We start from the raw sequence: 21,416 nt of genomic DNA, 5'->3' as shown, positions 1-21,416 counted from the left end.
ATCATGTTTACAATTGTAGTGCTGGCGCACATAAATTGCATTTAGGAACACTTCACACTTGCTGATCTCCAAATGCAGGCGTAACCAGGTTGACTTAGGTCTTGTTGACATTATTAGAATAAGGGTTCCCTGCGCACTAAGGTGTGTTATCTAGTGTCTCTGGTTGTGCTGCTGGTACTCGCAGAGGTTGCCCGACCTCCTAAGATATAAAGAGATGTAGCGCCAAGTCCCTATATCTGGGTGTGATGCAGATAGTGTAATCCATCTGTTGTACTACCTACATGTTGTTCTGGAGTCTGATTGGTGTGGTGCTGTGCAGTAATCAAGAGGCTGGATGCCAGGCTAAAGTACAATATACGCAGGATGTCAAGGTGCAATATGTGTAGTAATGTAGTCACAATACTGTATACAGGTATATGGAAGTTTAATAGTCCCCCACAATTGGTGGGGAAATGAAGAAAGTTTCTGCATGGGTGCACTTGTAGGCATATGTGGTAATACCACTGATGTTTGATGTGGCAGGTTATGCAATGTTTGAAGTACAGTAGAGAGCTGTGCCCTGCGTCTCTATGTGCTGGGCTCTTTCCGTGGATGGGTCCTGATACAGTTTTCGTTTTTTGGCTTGGTTCCCAAATTAATTTGCCAGGGGTGACTGGGAGATGCTGCCACAGTGGTGTTGCTGATTCCCTCTGAAGTATAGGTCCTCTGTGACTTGTGTCTGGGATACCTCTGCTGTTCAGGAGATGCTGCCACTTGTAGTGTTGTTCATACACACCATGGGGCATCGATCCTGTCTCTGAGTGTCCCCTGCTGTTGTAGGAGGTGCAGCCAATGGGGGACTTGCTAGGAAACACCTTGGGGCATTAGGATGGTCCACTTTAACATTGTCAAAAACAAAGATGCTTGAATCATGCCTCCACATAGACAAATATAGTCTATTATAATGTAGTAACTTGTGTACCAAACTTTAGCTTTGTACACTGTAGTTTAGTGGTCGCCAAGAAGTTTACTTTCTGGAAGCTGACACAAATGGAGATTATGCTTTCAAATGTCTTATTTATATTTGGTTCTAATTGGGGCCCAGAAGTTGGAATTTTCAACTGCTTTTAGAAAGAATGGAGAAGTACTGATAAAAATGTTTATAGTGCAGTGGATATTGCCCTCTTCCAAGATCCTGTATTAAATAGATTACGACAGGAAATGTTAGAATTTACCAAATGCGCTAGAAAAACAGCAACCAAGAGACGATTATCGAGAGCTTTTGCATTTATCTCTTTTATTTGTTGGTGGTGGAAATAGCAGGGAAACATTTAGTGCTCCTGGTCCTACTCACCACGCTTGATGGATGGGTAAAGGTATTTACGCTCTGAAAGTGTCTCTTTCTAAATCAGTTCCAGTTAACACCTAGAGAGGCAAACAACATGGTGAATTTGGCTTTGTTTGTAAGTCTGGTTTATGTAAAGTATTGGAATGAAGCTCCATTGGGAATTAGAGCACCATATAATGACATCGAGCTCTTAAGTCTCATAAAAATCTATCCCGATGTAACAATTGTAAGAAAGCTTACATTGCTTTTACCAGACACCTCTGGTTTCTTCTGAACACTTAGTAGCTTTAGCATTTTTTCACAATCGAGTGTACGAAAACCAAAGAAAAAATGGTAAAAAATCTGAAAGGTCCACAGCTACCTGACTTTCCACGACTTATTCAACTATCTGAGGATGCAGCTCTAAGTCAGAAAAGTTAAGTATAGGGCGACTTCTAAATATTGTTTGTCTGGAAAATGTTTTGGTGTTCTACCCATTTATGTACTAAGGAATAAAAATAACCTTGTGGAGAAAGACAATGTTTTATTTTTTGGACCACCCTAATGGGGCATCTATCCTGCCAGAGGGCTTGTTCACTGGCATTACTTAGGTGCTGTCACCAGTCACTCCTGTGATGTGTTTTTCAGAAGAGCTGTAGTTACACATTCTCTTCTGGATGCCTGATTGCATGGTGCTGCAGCTGCAGCTGCCGATCAGGGTTATGTTTTTGAGGGGTGTTAGATGTGTCCCAACGCCTTCCTTTGGGAGACCACTGTATACCATGCAACACACATGGAAATACTGGTTAAACATGCTAACAGTGGTCAAATGTCATAACAATCCACACTAACATATTCAATAAAACTATAGGATATAAGTCTTTCCTTTTGTGGTACATAAGGCCATGCATTCATCACAGAAATGTTCCGTCAAGCTGCTGTATATTAAGATCGTTTCAAAAGTGATGCAACATAATTCTATAAGTAAAATGGAATTATGAAAATTGACTAATCTGTATTTTTTAACTGTTATAAGAGTGTGTGTTTAGCGGTAATGGTGGATGAACATTTGGGTTGTAACACCTAGGGGTCAATCCGATTTGCTGATGCCACAGCATTAAAACGCTGGCAACACCACTGCATCTCTCACCCCATGTGGCCCACTTTTACCCAAAGTCACCCATTTTTGCTCACAGTCCACTGTGGCTGTGAGCAGTGTTAAGCAAATTTAGGCTGCAGTAAAGTGTGGCTATTGCAGCATTCACTCGTACCAGTGATGGATTTGCAGCAAATTGAATTGACCCCTTAGTGGGTTATTGAATAGTTGGTGGTTTTTAAGGTCAATATTGACCAAAGTATTTGGGTGTTCATGGAGAAATTAGTTTAGCAACCTTATATGGCTTATAAAAAGGTTGGTGGTTTGCGAAATCCATGTTAACTGGGCTGTTTGTCTGTTTGGAGTGACGGATCAAAATTTTAAAATTAAAGGACAGTTGGGAATGTTGGTGGCTTGTGCTATCAATTTTCCTAAAATATTTGCCAGTATTTTGCTTTATTATTGCTTCATTGTGATGGTGGGTGATAAAAGTGATCCCAGGGTACAAAAAACAGATGCATATACTTCAAGTGGTCACCCTTGGATGTGCTAATTAAGCATGAGGGGTGGGATTTCATATTGAAGTTAAGACCTTTCATACAGCAATTATCTAATATAATATTTTAAGGAAAATAATTGTATAAGGATTATTATGATAATAATGGCAAAATAGAGTATGTATAATTATGTAAACAATGGTTGTCAGCAGCATATAATTAAATGTATTTGCAATATGAGTTCTAAAACACTTTAATAAAGTCCAGGAGTCTGTAGGTGTAAAAAATATCGATAGAAGGTTTCTTGTCAATATGAGTTAGAAATCTGCCGCACACTTGTCAATAGAGTGAGGGGACCTATGACTGACTGATGGTATTGTGGGCCTGATTTAGAGGCGCTCGCAAAAAGCGAGCGCTCGCTCTGAATCAGGGCGGCCGCCTGTTTTTTTTAGTTGCGGCCTCCTGGCTACTCGCATAGCTGTGGGTTACCACCCACACATTATGCGAGCGGCCAAGTGATGGTTACGATGGTCAAGACCATCACGACCATCGGGCTTGCGACGAGACCTTTGTGGTAGGGTCTCGTTGCCACAAGCCCCAGTGGACTTCCTGTTCTAATAGAGCAGGAAGTCCACTTACTGACATCACGAGTGATGTCAGTAGGGCCGCCCACAAACAGCAGGCGTTCCTGCAGGAATGCCTCCTTTTTTCCAGCCACCCCCCGCCCCACCTTCCAAACGGGGCGAGCTGTCGATCAACATCGACAGCCGCCCCTTTTGGATGCGAGCGCCGGTGCGGGTGCTTTTTGCTCTCACTCCGGGGCATGCGCAGTGCGCATGCACTGCCTAACAATCGACCCGCTTGCGACCGGATAGCGCTAGCGAGCGGGTCTGAATCAGGCCCTGTGTTCTAGTTTTGCTAATTAACAGTCAGGGAAAAGGCCCTTGTTTGCCGATGGAAGGTTTGATGTTAGCATGTTAATTCCACTCATATGAAGAGATTCATATATAGGTCATTAGAATGCATCTCTGAAGACATCCTGGCACCAGTATGTCCAAGTGAACTGTACATTGTTAGGGTAACTTTGTCAGCAGACAATGGGGTCAGTCCAATTACACGTGATGTACTCATGGGTGTGAGTCATCTCAACAATAGGCACACTTGACGGCAGCCAGAATTTGCATAAAGGTGCTTGCAGCCCCATAGGGCTCAGAGCAAAATTATGCAAATTCGGTCTCTGAGCCGGCTACGAGGCATGCGAAATGCGATGCCATTGCAATGGCAACTCTCATCCTTTGCGTGTAATTCAGTTGCCCTAATGTGATTACCTGACAGTATATTAAGAGACACACAGCCTTTCTCTGTCAGCAGCCAGAGGAAGCCAGCACAGTATGGGGTAATAAAACGACCAAAGTGTATTCAAGCTCACACAGCTATGTCGACACATCATATTTAATATGGTTTACAACATAAAATGGATATGTGTATGATAGCTGGGACAGTACAAAATCAGAGATATATATGAAATATAGATGCAGGTTAGGCGCAATTTAGAAATAACTCAGACATATAATTTCCAAGGTATGATGTACTGCCCCAATACCACATCACACAGCTTCCTATTTACAGTAGAGATGTGTTTGGACCCAGCACAGGAAAATTGAGTTGAGTATTTATGTAGTGGAAGCCAGGTAAAGCATTGATTTATTACTAACCATCATAATTATAAAGTAAATAAAATTTGAGACATGAAACAAACTCTTAAAAAAAATAAGTATGCAAATGTGACTTTTCTAATACAATTGCAAACGAATCCATGCAGCAAATCACAGGAGTCAGGCCAATACAAGAGATTCAAATGGCATTGTAAGAGACAGTAGACCATAATTGAGGCCCCAAAATACAGTATTATTATACAATTATTATAATTTATTATACACTACCTGTCAAGAACATACAAGACAGGAGAAGAAGGATGATCTGGTGATGGCTGGCCTTGCAAGAGTCAGAAGGCTGTCAACAATGTCCCAAAATACAATATTATAAACATTGCTATTTTTCAGCAGGAACTCGGTTCCTGAACCTCTTCTAACTATGGCTTAGGGGTCTATTTACTAAGCTGTGTTAGGAGACAGAGTGAAAAGTGATAAGGTGTCAGCCAAACCGCTCCTAACTGCCATCTCACAGGCTGAGTTTGAAAAATGACAGTTGGGAGCTGATTGGCTGGCACCTTATCACTTTCTTATCACTTTTCACTCTGTCTCCTAACACTGCTTAGTAAATAGACCCTTAATGTTCTGGTCCAAAATGTATTTTCCCTAAAGTAAGTGTTACTTTAAAGTGCCTTTTTTTTCTAAAATTTTTTTATTATATATATATATATATATATATATATATATATATATCTGTACAAATAGTCCGGCACTCTAATAAATCCACCATCAAAACGATTCTCAGGTGCCTCCTAATGAAGGAAAATATATTGTATAATGAAGTGGCACTCTGAGACTGAAAGCAGGTAACGAATGTTGTTTATTCCATGAGCTGGAAAAGCGACCAACGTTTCGGGGCCACACCGCCCCTTTGTCAAGGTGAGTAGTCTACTCACCTTGACAAAGGGGCGGTGTGGCCCCGAAACGTTGGTCGCTTTTCCAGCTCATGGAATAAACAACATTCGTTACCTGCTTTCAGTCTCAGAGTGCCACTTCATTATACAATATATATATATATATATGTGTGTTTTGCTTTAGCTGCACCCACAGTTCCTGGACCTATTTTTCCAGAAAAATAGCCCTAGTTATACAGTTATTATTTATTGTATACTTCCAGCCCATCACACACAAAAATGTGTGAAAAGAAGAGTACAGCCCATAATGAATAGTGCAATATGGAACTGTCCTTGGGCCATCCCATCCACCCTAATGTATATTGAAAAGGATATGCATAGTTTAAAAAATGAAGCACTTCAGTGACAGGAACTACCACTTTTATGGCTGAATTGCTTGGTTTCTATGGGCCCCCACAAAGGAAAACGTCTTGGTGGTTTGTTTAAACTAAGCTAATAGTGTTGTTAATTATCCTCACAGTTAGAGGATGTCATCCTTCCATACTTCATTTGGCAAATCGTAATCTGGGGCAGGTGGGTGGGATGGAGGAGGAGCACCATTACGCTTGTCATCACAGCCCCAACACCTTGATGATTTGCCAGTATTCCTGGCTTTGAGTGGGCAGAATGGGGCTGAATAACATGGATCACATAATCACAGTTCCGCCCCCTAATGGTTTGTTATTGTTAGTCTTTTTAACAATGATGCAATCCACAGCCAATCACATCATCACCCGCACCCTGTCCATTTCACAGTCAGCCAGCTGGATGCGGGAGATTTGTCCACTTTACCAGGAGCTGGGAGAGACTCCCTACCCCCCCCCCTTCCCCCCCAAAAAAAATATTTATTTGGGACCTTTCTTTGCCCATCCTAATGGCATTTTGGGGGTCATTCAGACCCACTCGCAAGCGGCAGTACGCTCGCAAGTGGGTCAATGTTCCCCACTGCGCATGCGCACGATGGAGGGAGCTCCGTCGTGCGCATGCGCGAGACCCGGCGAGCGAAGGACTTTCCTTCGCTCAGAGTGTCTCATCAAAGGGGGCGTGCTGTCGATGGTGACTGAGGAGGGAGGAGGGCCCTGATTCAGAGCAAGCGCTCTGGTCAGAGCGTCCGGCTCTGAATCAGGGCCCTTGTTTACATAGCCCACACCCTCTCCCTCTGCTCTCCAGTGTTAGATGTCACCTGATCACAATACAAAACATGCAAGATCTGAGATTTCCGAGAAAACCATGTTTTGCCTTGTTCCGAGATCCAAACTTGTCAGGAAGACATGAGCCAGAACTACAGGTATCCCCCAAGTCTTTTTTTTTTATTTTTTTTTATTTATTTACCCGAACTGAACAAGCACATCTCTAATTTATAGGCATATTGTACTGTAGCTAAAATAGCAGAGAACAATATGGACATTGCATATTTTAGGTAAGGATGGATGCTTCTTTTTGATACACCACAATGATACTGATTACGGAGTCTTCTGGAATGCACTAATAGACCCTGGTGCTAAAAAGAACTTGCATCATTTAAACCTACTTGTAAGGATGGCTTACTGACTTCTGGTGCTGCCTGAGGATTTTAAACTGCAGCAACAGTGAGTGTAAAGGTTGTGCACAGGGCCGGTTCTAGACATTGTGGAGCTCAGGGCGAAAGTTCACAGTTGCGCCCCCCCCCCCAAAAAATAAAATAAAAATAAAATTAACATTTCTAGATGGCATTCCTCTGCGTATGCTGAAAGCGCACGCACTTCCGGAAAGGGGGCGTGTCCTTGCGGAACACCCCCCCAATTCATCACATTATGGGGTGTGCCCAGCACTTATGAAGGTGCTGGGCTTCCCCCAAGCTCTCCCCTTGTGGCGAATAATTGTCATGTACAGTAATGCGCCTTACACAGTAATGCCCTTTTATAAACACATTAGGCCACATGCAGTAATGCCCTGTATAACACATTATGCCACAAGCAGTAATGGCCTTTATAACACATTATGCTGCACAAAGAAATGCCCTGTATAATACATAATGCCACATGCGGTAATACCCTGTATAATACATTGTGCCACACACAGTAATTCCCTTTATAATACAGTATCCCCAATTCAAATTACGCCACACATTAGTCCCTTATTCATGTTATGACACACAGTGGTGCCCCTTTTACACAATGCCCAAATTAGTGCCCCTAATACACAAGGTCCATAGTAGTAGTGCCCCTAATACAATGCCCACAGTAGTGGTGCCCCTTATAGAATGCTCATAGCAGTGGTGCCCCTTATACAATGGCCCCAGTAGTGGTCCCCCCCATGCAGTGCCCTCATTAGTAGTGACCCCACTGGTAATGCCCACAGTGTTAATGCCCCCATTGGTAAAGTCCCCTATAGTAATTCCCCCAATAGTAGTGCCCACAGTAGTAATGCCCCCTTATAGTCATGCCCCCAGTAGTAATGCCCTGTTAGCCCACCACTAGAACCGCCACTGGTCATGCACCAGTTCCAGTGTAACCTGTGAAGCAGAGGATAAAGACTGGACCAGTATTCTCCAATCTGATCTGTCAGGAGGAGGCTGGGTAAATATACCGGGATACTTAATGCTCACAATAGTGCTGCTGGCTATTTGGTCTTAAACAGGATTGGAAAGCTTTTTTGCCAACATGCTCTGCAATCCAACTAATCTGGATGTGGGTCTAATACTTTTAGTGCTAATCACACAGACTCTACCTATATGTGGAAGGGTAATTAAAAACTCCCTTTTATTTCAGCTAAAGCAAATCATATGCCTATATATAGAGGAACTTTTATCTACATATCCCTAAACGGAGCCTGCAGTATTTCTGTTGATAAATTGTTTCATCATTTCCCCTATCGGAGGTTGATACATTCAGGTGGTGTGTCTTTTTGAAGCATAAATTGGCTTTTTATTATATATATATATATATATATATATATATATATATATATGTATATATATTAGTATTAATTTTGTGTAATAAAATATTTTTTGTTTTTATTTGTGTCTATTTAACAATATATGTGCCACCATTGCTATAACATGTCTAGCATCCTTTTTCTATAGCTGCAATTGGTAATTCAGAGTTACTTATTGGGAGGCTGCTTTGATCTTAATATATAATTAGTTAGATTTTATCCATATTTGTGCCTAGTTCAAATAATTTTATTTGGTTTTGTCATATTTTAGGTAATCATTCCAAATGGGAGGTTATGAAGAAATATTTGATTTTAAGTTAAATGTGACTGGAGCAGTTTGGGGAGTGTCCCAGGTCTAATTAACTAATCAACCAGTCAGCAGAGTCTTGGATGATAGAATTCTAGGTGTGATGCTCTGCTGATAAAATGGGTTCATACTCTGATGTTCAATCTGATTAAGAGACTGTTTCATGACTTCTGCTATGTCTCCAGCACAGATTTTCTGACTGTTGATCTGTAAGTTTATACCTTTTTTTTTTATTGAAAATTGCAACACAAGTATGTACCTTGTAACCATTTCCTTTGTAACATTTTTTTTATACCTAAGCATTGTACTCTTTTTGTAAATAAAGTATTCTCAATTTATTTCATATACTGTATGCTCCAAAACCTAGTCTGTGAGTAGACAATTAGACCAATAGAGCTATGCTATATCTATTAGTTGCTAGAAGCAGGGGGTGATCAAATAACTGAGTGGGAGTTGTGTTGCTGAGCCTGCATAATTGTGTTCTAGAGTGAGGGGACTGTGGCCTCTTGTCAGGTGGTGACAGTAAAAGGAAGCATTGTTTCATCTAGGTATTCAAATTATGGTGCTCTGCCATAGTCAGAGTGCACCAATGTCAGGGATACTTGCTGATGTCCCTGACATTAGTTTATAGCTTGTGGGATAAGAGGGCTTTTTATTTTCTGGAGCATATAAGTGTGAGGCTTAGGAATTATATCTGACACAAACTGATTATATGAAAGAGACTTGGGGGTAAATTTACTAAACTGAGTTTTTAGAAGTGGAGATGTTACCCATAGCAACCAGATTCTAGCTATTCTCTTCTAGAAGGTGCTTGGGCAACATATTCACTTCTAAAATCTCTCACCTTAGTAACCATTTAAAAGCACTAAGGGCTACATTTACTAAGTCATACATGCAAGCAATAGCCCCCCCCCCCCCCCCCTTCTCTTGTATTTTTTCTTTTCTATCTTTTTTTATTTGGCAAAGTAACTGCAGAGAAATGACATCTGCTTACAAGCCACAAGAATGAGGCGCTGATAGCATGATACAAGCAACATGGTCTCGCCTGGGTAGCCCTTCCTAAGGAGAGACTGGTCCACGCACGTTTCAAAAATGATATCGAGCATCAGGATAATGGCGTACCCATACGTGGAGAAAGTTCACCTGCAAGAGAGGTTGAGGTTGCAGAGTGAAATTAATAATGGACATTTACTTTCTGCCATGGAGAAGTGGATCAGTGGAGAAGTTGCCCATAGCAACCAATCAGCTCCTATTTTATAGACTGTACTTGAGAAATTCTACTTCAAAGCTGATTGGTTGCTATGGGCATCTTCTCCAATAGGTCCACTTTTCCACGCTTTTCACTGCTTGATACATAGACCCTATTGTAGCTAAAATATCCATCAGTCAGCAGAGACTTCGATAAGATCATCCTTTTTGTGATGATCTGCTGATAAAATGCATTGGCAGCTTTTGCTCTGAATTCAGACTCTGGGATTGAAACTGATAAAAGGACTGTTCCATAACTACTTCTGTGCCCCCAGCATGGATTTTCTGAGTGTTGATCTGTACTGTTTTGGCAGTAAAATCAAGCATTGTATTTTCTATGTATTCACCATAATGGTGCTCTGGCCATAGTCACTGCACCCATGTCAGGGATACTTATTGAGGTCCCTAACAGTAGGAGATTTCCTTTTTGGGGCTAATGCAGAAGTGAACACAAGTCCGCCATAATTACACCAGCATTGCAAGGAATTAAATGTTATTCGTCAGTATGTAGAGCTGTAAGCGTCTATGAGACCGCATTGCCCCTATCCATACACTTGTTCAATTAGCTGTTCTAATCAGTGCACGTTAGCAGCAGCCATACACCTGCTCCCAAATTTTTTTTGAAAACCGACAACTCTGCATAGCTCACAATTCCCTTACCATGCCCTCACTAACATCATACTATATGTGAACACCCCTTTACTACCCAGCTATGAGAGGAATGCGACTCTACTCCTGTGCAAGTGCAGTGTGAAAACACCAGATTCATCTGCAAAGTTCACTTGTTTTCAACTCTAAATTGTCCCTGTATGTCTAAAGCTGGGTACACATCATACGATGGGGAGACCCAACAATGATACAATATAACGATACATTGTGTGCACCGTACATCCAGTGTACAATGGCGCAATGTGTCATTACATGCTGCATGTAACAGAACTGAGTCATTCATTGCATCGTTCATTGCAATGCGATGAACGACCATTGTGAACGATGTTCTGAGTGTACACACTATACGAAGTGTACAATATATCATTCCTATCTGCATCAGAATTACATATTGTACAATATATTGTATAGTGTGTACCCAGCTTAAGTACTCTAAATTGATTATAATACTTCATATCCAAATACTTCAAATTGCCCTCAGTGCACATGCAAGTCAAGGAAACACAATACTGTATAAAAGCTGTAATATGTAAGTGAAAACAAAGTAGTTATTAGTACAAAGCAGAAACTGTATAGTTTGGTCTTTACTGATATATGAGCTTTCAGTCCCTTCCTTCCCTGAGTATGGCATTTCTGTTGATAGCAGCTGAAAATTGGAATTACAAAACCTGATCTCTTATGTTGTGCTGCTGAGTTCATTTGATCTGATAGCTGGTACTCTGTTTCGCCCTCTGGTGGTATGGGAGTCACAGTGCATCACAATACAGGTCTCATAACAATAAAGCACAAATCCCTTAAAAACCTATACAAAGAGACCTACAATTCTAAAGTAGAAAGTAAAAGAATAGTTACCTTATTTTGGAAAAATTTGCAGCACAATAGTGCATCATAAAGAACACTTATTCATGAAGTCTATTGAATATAATATATTGAATAATATATATATATATATATATATATATATATATATATTATTATTTTTTTTTTTTTTTTTTTTTCTTCATTCAATCAGATGAGTAAAATTAGTACAAAATAAAATTATATTGTCAATAAAAAAATGATCCAATAAATAGACAGTTGCTATAATATGTTATGTTAATCACAATCTAGTGTTTTTCACATAATAGTAAATGCTATTGTAGAGTCATATGAAATGAGTACTACTGTTGGATTGGGGCGAGTTGGTGAATATGTTCAAGTGATAATTTTGTACATTCAGCTTATTTTTGTGGTGTATTTCAGGAAGTGTCCTACTTCTGTTATTTGGGATCAGTGTGTGCATTTTGTATATCCATTTTATATCCTCTATTGCTGGAATATGGTATCACCATTTTCAGAACTTTGAACCTACTGTATTTCATACCCATGAACGTCAATGAAGATGGATGACATGATTGTATACACTTGGGGCTATATTTCCTAATGGTGAATTTTAATTAATAATGGTACAATATGCCAGCTTTATATAATGTGTTATTACATTTTCAGGATAATAAGCGAGGAAGACAATTAATGGATCTGTAGCTATTGGTGCTTCCTACAAGGAATGAAAGAGTCTATGAACCTTATCAAAGAAAAGGAAAATACTCAGGTAGATCACCATATATTATTAAAAAAATCCTCCCTGGTCATAGTTTTTCCAACAAGTCAGATGAGATGTAGCATGCATCTTACAGGGTTTATCAGGACTAAAATACCACTGGAGGTATATTTGGTAAACTGTCTCCTTTATCATAGTACAAATGGACATTTGGGCTATTCTATCTCTAATATTTATTAAAAGTCTTTTACAGGAGGAGGATTAAGGTTAGATTCCCATTTACTGTATGTTCATGTCTTCTATGAGCTACTGTTAATATGTCCAGTAATATTCACCTCCATAAGGGAGTTCATAGACAGAATTTCTCAAAAGGGGAAGATGTTGTTCTAGTACAGAAGGGAGAGGACAAAAGTGCTTGATCTGTTTTTTTGTCTAATGCAGGGTATTTGTTAGATGTTGACTAATGGAAAGAAATGTCCAATTTCAGAGAGCTACACCTTTTAATTTGTATTTGGGTCCAGGGGGTAGCCTGGATTATCACATACTGCAGGTAAGAGTGGTAACAAAAGATTGCATTTTAGTGTATTAGAATTCTATACATTTAAAGCAAGTTAAAGCAACAAGTTCAACTTGGATATATATATATCTAAGTAAGAAAGTGTGTATCTCTATCTCTCTGTTTGCCTTTTATGCACGGCCAGAGTTTTGTACCTAGCTGCACCAAATTTGTCATGGAGGTGTAGTTTAACCAGGATTAGGTTAGTGCCTAGGTTTGAACTTCATCAGGACCACACACTGTCACAAAATCCCATAAAATGGGGACACTCTCTTAAATTACACAGGTTCTGGGGCTGAGGGGCTGGCTTCATACACACACTCACACTTTCATCTCTTCCAAAGTGCTGTGTTATATCTCTATTTTCTACCGCCGCATACATGAAATACAGAGCTAGCAAACCCTCTGTGTTTGCATGATGTACTTTGACATTAAATAGTGTCATTATTACAATTTCACTCGCTGTCTCATATTATAGCAGCTGCCCCGGGGGTCTTGGCAAAGTGCCTAGTAGGCACATGAGCAGCTCAGCACTCAATGCATTCAGACTGTGGCAAACAGCATAATCAATCCACAATCTTTGATCCTGGCAAAGCTTAGCATTTGGTGATTACAAACAGCAGCAGAGATTAATTGCAGCCACACAGTGCCAGTGCGGGCGGGCCCCCTTCAGTCTTGGAATGGGACTCCAGTCCCAGAATTTCCCCCCTGTTGGCAGCCCTGCTAGTCATGGTCTTCAATGTTGGTCTGCAGAGTGATTTCAGCTAGTGATTCAGCTATGGACGCAGTGACAAGGGTTGCTTACATTCTCAATAGACGGGAATTTGCGCATGCGTTTGACCTGTACTGCACATGAAGACTGCAGGTATAGTTCAAGATCCAGTCATCAACACGGGTAACAATGAGTATCCCAACTAGTATAATATAATGTATTATACAAAATTTACTACTGGATGGTCAAAAATTTAATAAATTGTTTATCTAGTAAGCACAGTCTAAGGGGCAGATTTACCAAGCAACAGTTCTGCCAAAACTATGAATTTTAGTAGTTTTATGGGTGATTTTAAGAGTCATATTTTATTACAGACAAGACCACAAGAAAATGACTGTAAAAGTGCTATTTTAAAATTTACTACAAACCATCTTCCTAATTTTTTTTATTTATATATATTTTTTTTACATATTAATAATACAAAGTATTAGCTTTATTGAACTGTGGTTTCACAAACTACAGAAAAATCCACCAGAAAGACTGTGGCAGGTGAGATTGCTGAAATCGCAATTAAAGCTTGGAAAACCTTTTAAAAAAATATTTTTAAATACATTTTTAAATGTGGTAAAGAATGTGGAGAAGAAGGCCAGGAGGGATGAGGAGGAGCCACGCCACCATTCTCAAGGTCAACAGGGAACTCACACTGGACGTGAGAGGATACATTGGCAGGAATGCATTCCAAAGACATGTTCATCGTAACATTCTTCATTATGTACGTAAGTGTTTATTCAGAATTCAATGATCATGACTTTAAGGTTTTTTTTTATAGAAAAAGCTTATTCACATTGTTTTTATTTTCTCTATATTTAGAGCATTATCCAGAATAATGAGTGTCATGTGAGCTAAACCTGTGTCATCCTTCACCTGGTATGTGTATTATGAACAGTATTGTCAAATCTCTTGAGCCTTGAGAAAAATAACCATATAGCATAGCACACTGATGCTGTTACTTGTTCTAAGTCTAAAACTATCCTATCCTAAACATTGTTATATATACACAAAAAAACAAGGTTATGCTATGAACTTCAGAGATATGAAATGCATTATTTCAAAAAGACAAAAAACAATCCTTTGATTGCAGTAGGCCTACATTTTATTTATTACTTTACTTACTTTACTTTAAAATTCTTGTTAATGTTAAGTAGCAACAGTGGTTGCAATTGTTCTCATCATATGCACTATTTTTTCATTTGTAAAGGTCTTTCTTCATTGAAGTAGTTAGGCCAAATAAACAAGACAGTAGGAAATGTTACATTTGGGCAGTGGTGAGGCTATATCGGAGGTGAGCTCACACAATTAATTTGCTAATTGCAGTAAATGAATGGGTATGGTTATTTGGACTAGGCATGTGTTGGAGTGATCTAGAGAATGTTTGTTTCTGTTTTTTAAGGTTACTTTGTCATCTTCCTCAGCTTGCTGAGTCCATGGTGGTAAGCCCTAGCTTTGTAACTTGCTGATGTAAACTTGGGATTTAAATATTATTTGATGCAGGGATCCAACCCCGTCCCCCATTTTGAAGTAAAAACATGTGTTAGTCATGCATATTCATATACTTAGATGCAGGGCTGTCATCAGAAATTGTGGGGCCCGGGACTGTCAAAACAGGCAGGGCCCACCCCCTTCCCATACATTACTAAAACCGTTAGGCGGAGAAGGGCGCGGGCTGCAACTGACGACAGGTTCGGCTACTACACCCTCCTTACACCCTGTATATAGAAATGCAGCTTGTTCCTGGTTTGCTGCTGCTAGATGCCGATGTTATGTCTCCAAACAGATAAATAAAAACCCATTTTTAGTTATATATATATATATATATATATATATATGTGTGTGTGTGTGTGTGTGTGTGTGTGTGTATATATATACACATATACACACACACACGATGTACACACACTATATATATATATGTGTATATATATGTGTATATATATATATATATATATATATATATATATATATATATATACGAAGGCCACCTTCCTCTATGCAGGTATTTCGCACACTCTTATAAGAGAACCTTTTAGGTTACCGCCTGTAATGTATTCATACAACAGGGGCAGAGCCGCCATCAGACACACATTTTTTTTTTACTAATTCTATATAGCCTATGTGACTAATCTGACGTTTCCAGGCCCTTTTCTGCCTCACTGCAGCCTGCACACAGTGTCGGTCCAGCCTGTCCCCTTCTTCCCCAGCCAGGCAGCATATGAATTTACTTTTTATTCCAGGTTAGGTCCAGGCTTCTACTCCATGGTTGTCTAGAAGGGTGCTGCGGCTCCTCTCTCTCTCCTCTTTAGTGGCGCGGTGACGTCATGACGTCGCGCGTGCCGGATAATAAAAATTTATTATCCGGACAGGCACTGATTACATGCCGGGCAAGGCAGTAGCGTCGGGGGGGTCACCATTCATTTGCGATGGGCAGGCATCAAACAGGAGGCCCCTTTGCCTTGCTGGTGGGTGGTAGGAGCGGGCCGGGCCCTCCTTGTTTGGCGGAGTGCCCGGGACAGTAGTCCCGACAGTCCCCCCTGATGGCGGCCCTGCTTATATGTGCAAGATTGGTAGCATTAATAAGTGAACTTTTTTGTCATGCAGGTGAGGCAGTTATTACAGTTGTTCTGTCGTTCCAAGGTTTTGTAAGATTACATGGTAGATCTGTTTGGGTTTTTTACCAAGCTGGTACACCTCATAATTAACCTCATCCACTTTTTCTATTACTTCAAATGGGAGGAGAGGGTAATACTTAATTAGGCCAGGGCCAGCTGATGTGTCCTCGCAGTTGCCCAAGTCAGCAGCCTCTTTTATCTCCATGCATGTGTTACAGGGGTGGGTGATCACACTGATTGCCCCTCCCCCTCCCTGGATCTGTCTGCCAGCTGAGGTGGACAAATCCACTCCCTTTACATGATTTGGCCATGCCCCCGAGGACACCCAGGCCCATCGATCATCTTGACAGCCCTGGTCCTTAACACTTGCCCAAAAATGTACTTTATACAGTGAGAACGAAAATAAGCACTCTGTCCCTAGGAGCAAAGGGACATTAAGGCTGTTCACTCTTGTTGTGCGTGTTCTAAATGCTCTCACTATCTGCACCACTGTGAGCTATTCTTTTCATGTACTAGTTCACAAGCTATTATCGATGTTGTTTATTTATGCAATTTTTCTATTTTATGCTCATTTTTATTCTATATATCTACATTTCTTTGGCCAATTGGGTTATATTTTATTGTAACTGTTTAATTTATGCAATGTACATACGGATTGAAGTGTCATTCTTCTGTCTGGTTCAGGTATTTGCAGTGATGTGCGGTGAGGTAAATGGCTTTGGAGGTGCTGGCTAGTATCAGAGCCAGATTTACATATACATATATGCACCCAGGGTTTCATGTGGGCATTATACTAAGGTATACTGAAGCATGACTGGAAAGGCTCTGCCTCACCTGACTGTACATCACTGGGTATTTGGCGCTGCCATATTCTACATTACCTGATGTATTGTGCAATAATATTGCTTCTAGGTATCTGGTAGCGTAGTTCATTACCACCAAAATTTACTGACGACCCTGGGCAGACTTTATTAAAGGTCCAACCAAATCCATAGCTACAGTATTCTCTCAAACAGGACCTCAATAATTGGTATGGAGCAAGCAGACTTTTATAATGTGGCCTGGGAGCAAGTGTTGACACTCAGAGCAGGATGCACAGTATTCAGATACATTTTTATGGACCCCTGGCTAGAAAAACACTGCACAATTCTCTCAGAAGCTTCTTCTACCCCCTAGATGTCATGCAGTTATGTGACCACGAGCAAAGTCTAACACCATTCTTCTATATGCCTCAATTGTTCCATAATAACTTCTCCTTTTTTGGACACTTGGTACATGTACAACAAATCTTGACGCACAACCATGTGAGGGTATAACAACCTAATATTAGGCTCTACTGGGTTTCAATCAACCACTTATTCATTCTCTCAGCCTTTACCAGAGTAGGATCTTGTTATTGAAAATGTGGGTACGGGCTTGGGGATATCGTAGAGTTTCTTTACACACCAGCGGATGCCTTACAACTATGAACAACCCAGTTAATTCACCAGTAGAGTAATTTATTGGTGTTACACAATGTGCAGCCATACTCACTGTTATACACTCTGGTCATGGAGCAGAGCAGGATGTCGCACAACTCACCATCCGGTGTGTGTATATGCAGCTTGCAGGTAGTGGTGCAGTATGCTGTAAACATTTTGGATGCAAGTAATTGCAGGTCTCACTAGAGCTAAGTGAAAGACTACTGTATCCCACTGTGACACTTTAACACAAATTACAAGATGGCAATATATAGGTCAGCAGCCATCTTGGAAAAGGGAATGAAGCCTCCCTGGAAGAACATGGAGTTTGTACAGTAGCACACTCCTCTGTTCTGAGGCAAATATGTTGTGTTTTTTTTTTTTTTTTTTACTTCAAGATCAGGCAACAGTCAACTGATTCAACAACATTTCCTACTTTAGTAGGAGGTACATCATTCTGCTGCACACTGCTGCTCTAGGAAAACTCCTGTGTACCTGCTGGATGACCTGGAAAATGTGACCTGTGTGAGGTCCTGAGGACCGAGTTTGAGAACCACTGGGTTACATGAACAGTTTTTCCTGACATTTTAAGGGGCTCGCCGACTCCACCTTTTACAAGAGTACCCAGGCTACTTGAATCTAACAGAGCCTCTTCCTGATTGCCCTCTATCTTTATCTGGCTCAGTCTGTCAGTCTACAGTGCAGGCTAGCTGAGGAAAGAAAGATACTCTGCAATTTACTTAAGCAGTATTGCATTGCAAATATTCAGAGGTAAGTGGACAATTAGCAGCAACATGGTCCAAACCACCCCATCTAAAACATCAGATCATATTTTTATCAAGTCTTATAAGAGGCAGGAACCTTCTGGGCACAGCTGGCCAATTTCCAGGTTCCAAGCCTACAATCTCTAGATGTTTAAGTTCATTCCACCACCCTGCACCATTTTCACCAGAACAGTCTTATCCGAAGTCACTGGAGATTGCTGTTTTGACTAGGGGCCATTGGGGTACAATCCAAAGTTCCTTTGTCACCGCATACCTCTCCACCATTTACATAAGGGTCCCTTTGGCTTACCCACTTGCACAGAAATGTAGATAGGGGCTATATACATTGGCCCATAATTACCTTTTTTGATCCTTGGCCCTGTTACAGCCTCTGTAGCTACTTCTTGGTAAGATGGATGAGGTCATGCATTTGAGTGCAGGGAGGTTTATCCACTTGGTTTCCCCAGCAATAAACTTATTGTGCTCAAACAGACCATGTGACACACAAATGAGTTAACATTTCATTTGTTAGTTTGTCATAGACCTTGGCATCAGGAAGGCTCAAGTCAAAATGTCTTACAGTTCCCCTGCCAGGAAGGGTGCAAAAAAGCCTGCCCACTGACCTTTTGGCTAACTTTCTCTCTCTCTCTCAGCAGTTCTTTCAAACATTTTTTTAAATAGGCTTCAACTACATCACATTGTCATCTTTTGCAGAATATGACTAGCCCATATGGAGCTAGAGCTAGTTTTGATATCTATTAAAGAATTTCCAGACGGGGCTGTTAGATTCTGCACCACCTCTTTCAAGGCTTTGCACTGTTTGCAGTCTTGGTTCTGTTGTTTCTGGAGTTGATCTATGGCCAATTTCGGTTACCTGTGGATCTTCTCAACATCCAATTGCTGTTGCTGCCAGGCCTCCTCAATGGCCAATTGCTGTATCCTGGTAGCTTCCTGCTGAACCACTGTAGCAGCCCTTCACTATGTCTTCCATGTTATCTCTTGGTGCAGGTGGGAAGCTGAATTTGGCTTCCCTAAGCATCTGATGATGACACCACCAAGACGTTCACCATATAAACAGTATTTTTAAAAAAAATTGTCTGTCACTTTAATTTTTTTTTAATTAAGATTTTTATTGCTGCAATTTAAGTGCATTATTTGAATTCCCCACAGTATGTCACAAGATCAGGTTAGGGTGCTGTTTCCTGGGGAAAGCAGGGCGTCTTGCGCACAGCAGCCAATTAGTAGTACACTAGCCCAGGGCCCTAGTACAAGTATCGTGTCCAACTTACTGAAACAGCATTTATCACAGCACTTTACATGTACAATCATAGGTCTCTCTTTCTCTGCAAACCTCAATCTGCTCCCCAGAGACAGATTATTGAAACTGACCCACCTTTTATCAGCCTCTCACAGGTGGTTCCTAATTAGCTAACTGCCTACCAGGCACAAGCTAGGAACCTGGGGCATATAAATCTTCCCTTGATACATGCAGGGTCACCTCAGACTCTTCCACTCTGCTCTAGTCGGCCAAATCCCCTCTCTGCTTTTCCTCCCCTTACACTCTCTTTGTCATGGCTCTTTCCTGACCCCCTCCCCCCCCCATGCTCTGTTCTGACAACCCCATTGATTCATTACAGATGTGCACGCTTCAATACTTATCCCAGTGCTGGTCCTACTCTTCTATGTCTTTCCCATCTCCATCGCAGTGGGGCCATTGGGGTGCATGCCCAGACTTCAACTGTGCACACATTGAGGAGACAGGCCAGATTATTTTGCTATTATTATATAGCTATATCTGTACTACATTATAAATAAGTAAATATTTATTGATATAGGAAATTGACTACAGAGAAACTAAATGGGTTGAAAATATAAATATATATTTACTAGTGCCGTGCAATAATTTAACTCAAGAAAAACACAGTAAAATTATGTACATATGTATAAGTACCGTGATAATACAAAATATATACTAAATAAAGTGCAAGTGCTGTGCCTAAATAGTAATAAAGCGATGTAATATCGATAATAGTGGAGGACAGTAATGATAAATGAATCAAATATACAAAAAAATATTTAATAGAGTAAAAACATGAAGAAGGCAATCCACATAGTATAAAACATAGTCTGATACACACAAATAGTATATACAAGAATACAAAAAGGAGCTGCTTATCTGATTAAAAAGTTAAATAGTTAATGTAGCAGGATGCACAGGCTCCAATGCATTTCATCCACTTAGGACTTCATCAAGGGAGTGGACGAAATGCGTCCATATCCAGGTAACCTCTGTAGGGTTGGTCCCTAACATACTAGGCTTCAAATCTAGAGCACAGGACACCACTAAATATGTGCAGATGAGCCACCTCAGGGCATCGCTATAATGAACAAAGTGAAATGTGAAGTAAGAAAGATAAGAGCAGTTATGGCTGCATAGATAGGTGAAAATACAAATATAATAAAAACAAACAGTAAAATGTTAAAATTGTGCAAAAAAAGAAAGAATGTGTTATATTGCGGTGCCCTGAAGCAGACCACTCGAAGCAATCCAGGGGACCCACACCCCATAAATCAACCCAAAGTTGCACTACAGTATATAACTTGTAGGACTTACCTAAAATTGTGCATATACAATACCAGACTCCATGCTTTTAAACCAATAAGGGAGGGGTGCTATTCCAGGCTGAAGGCGTCTCCTTTCCTTCAGGTGTGCAATAAAGCACATTAAATGGAGTGTATAGGAAAGATTCCTGGACTGCACACCCTGAATATATATAGTGGGTGGTGCTACCTGTTAAGACTTATTGCAGGCACAGAAACAGACAAATCACAGGTGCACAACTCCAAATTACTGATTATATATAAATACAATGTGCAATACAATTTTGCAATCATTAGAGGTTTTTAGCATATCTCATGTTAGCAGGTGGGCAAGTTTAGAGGGATGTCTGAAAGATAACTTTTGACAGTGCCATGTCATGGGAGGGGGACCGGTGGTGAGCTCTCTTCCTCTTTGGAGTCGTCACCTTTTTCGCATAACTAGTTGACCGGTATTGATGACCAGGAGGGAGAGC

General features: G+C 40.6%; 1 protein-coding gene across 5 annotated transcripts in view; it reads left to right on the top strand.

Annotated features, from left to right (window-relative positions):
* Window positions 1-21,416, top strand: part of LOC148480751 (beta-1,3-galactosyltransferase 2-like) — a 60,589-nt gene that overhangs the window by 9,141 nt on the left and 30,032 nt on the right. For 2 of the 5 annotated variants that reach the window (XM_088453890.1, XM_088453889.1), the window contains exon 2: window positions 12,133-12,235. The exons of the other annotated variants lie outside the window; for them this stretch is intronic. The gene's annotated coding sequence lies outside the window, so the exon portion shown is untranslated. The remainder of the gene's footprint in view (window positions 1-12,132; window positions 12,236-21,416) is intronic. 5 annotated transcript variants of the gene reach the window in all.

This window comes from Taudactylus pleione, unplaced genomic scaffold (assembly GCF_031769625.1).
Source record: "Taudactylus pleione unplaced genomic scaffold, aTauple2 ptg000602l, whole genome shotgun sequence".
Lineage (NCBI taxonomy): Eukaryota > Metazoa > Chordata > Amphibia > Anura > Myobatrachidae > Taudactylus > Taudactylus pleione.
The sequence above is the reverse complement of the archived record's forward strand: the minus strand, read 5'-3'. Positions and strand labels throughout refer to the sequence as shown.